Source organism: Anabas testudineus, chromosome 18 (genome assembly GCF_900324465.2).
Source record: "Anabas testudineus chromosome 18, fAnaTes1.2, whole genome shotgun sequence".
In the NCBI taxonomy this organism is placed as follows: Eukaryota; Metazoa; Chordata; class Actinopteri; order Anabantiformes; family Anabantidae; genus Anabas; species Anabas testudineus.
This window is the reverse complement of record NC_046627.1, coordinates 2,193,193-2,198,224: the sequence shown is the minus strand read 5'-3', so window position 1 is coordinate 2,198,224 and position 5,032 is coordinate 2,193,193. Positions and strand designations below refer to the sequence as shown.

General features: G+C 39.2%; 1 long non-coding RNA gene across 1 annotated transcript; it reads right to left on the bottom strand.

The window, feature by feature from the left end:
* Window positions 1-202: 202 nt before the first annotated feature.
* Window positions 203-2,450, bottom strand: LOC113168406. Its single transcript, XR_003299405.2, has 2 exons — window positions 2,355-2,450; window positions 203-579 (listed from the first exon to the last, which is right to left on the bottom strand). It is a non-coding gene; the product is annotated as an uncharacterized LOC113168406 (long non-coding RNA).
* Between the last annotated feature and the right edge of the window lie 2,582 nt (window positions 2,451-5,032).

The window sequence follows — 5,032 nt, the reverse complement described above, 5'->3', positions numbered from 1 at the left end:
GGTGTGTTCTGCATCTTAAAGAACTTTTTAAAATAAATAGGAAGTGTCTTTTTTATATCAAATGATTTAACTCTGCGTCTTTACTGAGCACTGAAGTCAGCCAGTAGGTGCATTAACAGATAACAGGACAGAGCACTGAGAGGCCTGGATGGTCTCTGCTGGATGTGGTCCACTCCAAAAACTGCTCACAAAGCACCAAACATCTGAGTTCAACACTCCTTTATTACACGTGCACAAGAATCTGTACAGAAACACAAACTTAAAGGCTTGAATGAGTCAACAAGTCGTTACAGATCAGACAGTATTTGATCCTTATGTGACCTCTACCTGCATATTGTCTCCTGAGGGGGGGTCACTGACACACAATCACACCCACATCAAGGTTTCTACTAGTAACTAGATGTTCAGTAAAGGTGCAATAAAACAGCAGCTAATGATCAGCTAAGGACTAATTAATGACTTATCATTATATTTCTACTGTACTGTTAATATTAATCAGCACAAAGTGAGAAGCAAACCACAGCTGAGGGTCGTGATGAGCAGAAAGGCTGAAGAGATGTGCTGGACCTCTGCTGAGACCTGGGAAATAAGAACAACAACATCAGACACTGTAGGAGCAGGAGGCATGAGTCAAGTCAACAGCAGCTCAAAGTCAAAGGTGGAGCCTGAATCAGAGGACTTTTACAAACTGCTTCACAGTGACACCACCTTTAACTGAGATAAGAAGAAGCTCCCAAACATTTAAACAGAATTAAAAGTAAGAAGCAGGTTCTTCAAGTCCTCAAGGGACAACTGGGATCAGCTCCAGCATCCTCCATCCTCAAACAGTTTCTGTAGGAAGACTTCCCAAGTTCTTTAGCTGAATTTCACAAAATTTCAGGATCAAGTAGGAATGAATGATATTAATGTACTGGGTAAAAAAGAAAGTGTAATAGAACTATACGAGAACTCCTTGAGAGGAGGTCTATCCCGGCAGATATCTTCCTAAACCTCTGTATTTTGTGTTAGATTCTTGTTTTGTGTTTAACGTTCAGCAGAACATTTTGAAATACTGCAAAAAAAAAAAAAGAAAAACACTCTATTGTAGCTGACTTGCCTATAAAACCTTACGCTGCTTCCTGTAATCCTACAAGAACCCAGATGAGGAGTGGTGAGACGATGGCGTCTTTTAAAGTTTCATCACTTTTGGCTTTTTCCTCATGTTTATTCATCTTTGTTGTGGGATCTGACGGTAAGACTGATTTGTGTGTGTGGAGATAATTGAGATCGTTTGTTGACAAAACACTCTCACTAATGTTGCTGGTTCGCAATCGTTAGCGTGACACAACAAACTTGATGCTTCTGCTCATACTATAATATCACTGACTAAATGAATCCATGGGCTTTAATCTCTTTAATCTAATGCACTTTACTGATTCGTTCAGTTTTAATATAAGGTTTTTGCTAAACTAGCAGCGTTGGGTTAAGTTGTGTCAGAGAACCTGGAACTTTAAGTTTTGTTCCCTTCAGTCAAACCTATTGTTGGTGTAAATGAACAGAGCGACACAGAAACAGTTTAAACTAATGGTTAAACTCTAGTTGTCATGTAGATAATGGTTTTCTAAAAGCTTCTACAGACAAACGTGGTTCAATCTCCACTCTTCTTTACTTTATGTCTGATGGACTACAGCCGTAGCCGTCGATTGTTCCGTCTCTTTTCCTAAAACATGTCTGATGGTTCCTCTAAGTAACCAGGTCAGTAATACTGGTGTTTGACTCCGTCGGCCAGTCTTCTACATTTAGTAGATGATTTTATCCAAAGCGACTTAGGATAAGTTGGCAGGGTGAGCGTACGGGGGTCATGTCTAACAACCCCACCTGGAGGTGGGTACTGCTCCAACATGGAAGGTGGAGATCTTACCACTACACTAATAAACTGTCATTGTGTAGAATCAGACTAATAAAATCAACCTCTACTGTTCAATAAAAGATATAAAGTCTGATTCTGATATTCACCTCTATCTGACAGCTACAGTATCTCAATATAGGTGTGATTCTGTTAAGTAATGTTACTACGTAACTTGAAGTGTTGGTAAACAAAACATTCATTTATGAAATCCTGACTAAATAGTCCTGCACAAACTCAGCCTCCATCTTCAGCTGAGAACAAGTCAGTTCTCGCGAGTTTACTGCTGTCGACGTCAGAGCGCCTGTTGGACAAGAAGGAACGCCTCCTGCTGTGTGGCTGTAACTTACATTCTGACTCACAACCCTGGCTCATGTCCAAAACCTACCAACAAAAGCCAAAACCTTCACCACCTAAAAGAAACACACACACACACACACACACACACACACACACACATAATTTGTACCTTACGATGTCAGGACAAAGATCAGTTGATGAACAAAAAAAAAATCAGATCTCTGACTTTAAAACATCCAGAGAGGAGAAAAACTGCTGCTGTTGTTTCCGGAGCTGAAAGCTGATCTGATCCCTGCACTGCTTTTTATATCCACCCTCCACAACAGGGTGGAGTCATATGAGTAATTACAGTTGTTGTTGCATCAAACATTCAACTGTTGTCTGAGAGCAAAGTTTAACAGAAGAAACCAAAAAGAAGCAGCAGCAGAATCTGATATAAAGGTCACAGGTCACAGGTCACGACAAGTGGCACAGAGGAGATTTTGGTAAAGTCCAGGTTGTAGAATGATTAAAATTCAAACCAAGTTTCTTTAGAGTCCCAGTTTCTGGATTCTGATCAGCAGCTTTTTCTATGTTGGGATCACTTGAAGCACTTTGTTTTTTTTTTACAGTACATCTGAGAATTACACACATTCACATGAATGTATTTATTTTATATAAACGTAACTTATAGGAATAATCTTTGCTGTTATATCAGGTCATGATGATCTCCAGTAAACTGAGTTTCATGTGTACAAACATTAAGTTTTAATATATTTCAGTGTTTAGTCTGTGGAGCTGTTTGAATATTAGATACTTAAAATATAAATGTCCTAAACATCATTATTGATGAGATATTGAGGTTCTCGCTTTTCTCCTCAGGTGTAAAAGAGATAAGAGCAAAACCTGGAAGTAATGTCGTCCTTCAGTGTCAGAGTCTCACAGTTGCTGATATCACAGTGTTGACGTGGAACAGAGAGGAGCTGAAGTCCGACAGCTTTGTCTTCTTCTTCAGAGGGAAACGGGTTTATGAAAACTACCAACATGAATCTTATCAAGGTCGAGTGGAGCTGAAAGATCCAGAGATGAAGGACGGAGACGTGTCTGTGATTCTGAAGAACGTCAACATGAATGATGCTGGAACATATGAGTGTTATGTTAAATACAGAACAGGCTCTGAGTTCAACAACACCATCAACCTGACAGTTGAACCAGGTGAGTGTGTTTCAGATGTTAAGATGTTTCAGTTTATCTAAACTGAAACATCTTAACTTGGCTGTGTCATCACCTACCTGACACCTGCTGACTCACTGCTGACTCTCATCTACAGGTACCAACAAGGAGGATGGAGGAGACGAGGATGGAGGAGACAAGGAAAAATACGGAGGAAACACCACAGTAATTAGTGTAGTGATACCTGTTGTACTTGTTTTGTTGCTTGTTGTTGGTATTGTTGGATTTTGGTTCTATAAAAAACAAAGAGGATCCACAGACCAGTCTTCATACCAACAACCTCCTGAACAAAGAACTGAACTTCAAACAGTCCAAACTGACTCTGCTGCTGAATCTTCTTCTCCTGATTGAAGAAAACAGCAATGTTGGTCTGTTACTTTTTGTTGTTATTGTTGTTGTTGGAGTGATCTATAGAAAATGTTGATCTGTTTAAAATTACTAACGACCTCCTGCAAACTGAACGTCACCAACTCTGAAGTGACTGAACTGCTAAAGAGGAAATGGATTCTGTTGTGTTCTTCACTCATCACCTACCTGACACCTGCTGATTCTCATCTGCAGGAAACAACAAGGGTGGAGGAGACAAGGATGGAGGAAAGAAGGCAGGAGGAGAGAAGAATGAGCGTCTTGGACTGGTCGCTGTTCTGTCTGTCGTTTTCTTTTCTGTTTTTTTTACTGCTGTTTTTTTAATCCATAGAAAACGTAAAAGACAGACAGAACACGTTTGATACCAACAACCTGCTAAAACGACCTAACTACATGTTTATGATGTATTTCACCTTGTAGTGTGGTGAGTTTAGAGAACAGAGAACATGTAGTAGTTATCATAGTTTTAATGATTATTCACATTCATGTAAATGTTAAGTTTGACAGTATTCATAAAATAGAACAAAGCTACTGATGGTTTGTTGTTGTTGTTGTTGTTGTTGTTGTTGTTGTTGTTGTTGTTGTTGTTGTTGTTGTTGTTGTTGTTGTACTCAACATGTTTCATGTTGAATCTAAACCAACAAACAGCATCTGAAGCATAATATATAAAAATAATAACAATTCAATGAGGACGTGAAACTGAGGAATGAAGTGAAACAACAATAAGAAACAACTCAAAGGTGAAGTTTTCATAACGTAGAGGTTCAAATTTGATTTGTTCCATAATGTTTCAAACTAAATGAGAATGTGTTTACAACAAAACAGCAAAAGGTCGAGGGTCGAGGAATAAAACCATCTGTAACTGTTCTGTGAACCATGACTCGTTGTTTAAATATGCAGTAAGATGATTGGTCGATTAACATTCCTCCGCTCTGAACAACAGGAAGACACAACCAGAATCAACAGGGGAATTCAACCAGTCCCAAACACAGAGACAGTTCAGGAGGAAAGTTTTCACCGTTGGTTAGTGATATGTGATTAATGCTGAACACAGAACAAAGTCTGTCCTCATTAAAAACTCTGAATAATGATTTCAGAGCTGATCAGCTGATAGACTTTCAGTGGTTGGAGTCTCTGTTACTCAACTCGACTTTGAACACGTGAAATATGATCCACATCTGCTTTTCACCCAGTCAGCGGTTCAATTCCTTTTTCCATCTGCGTTGTGACACTTTGGAAGAAGCTTTTATCTTCGTCTGTCTGCATCTT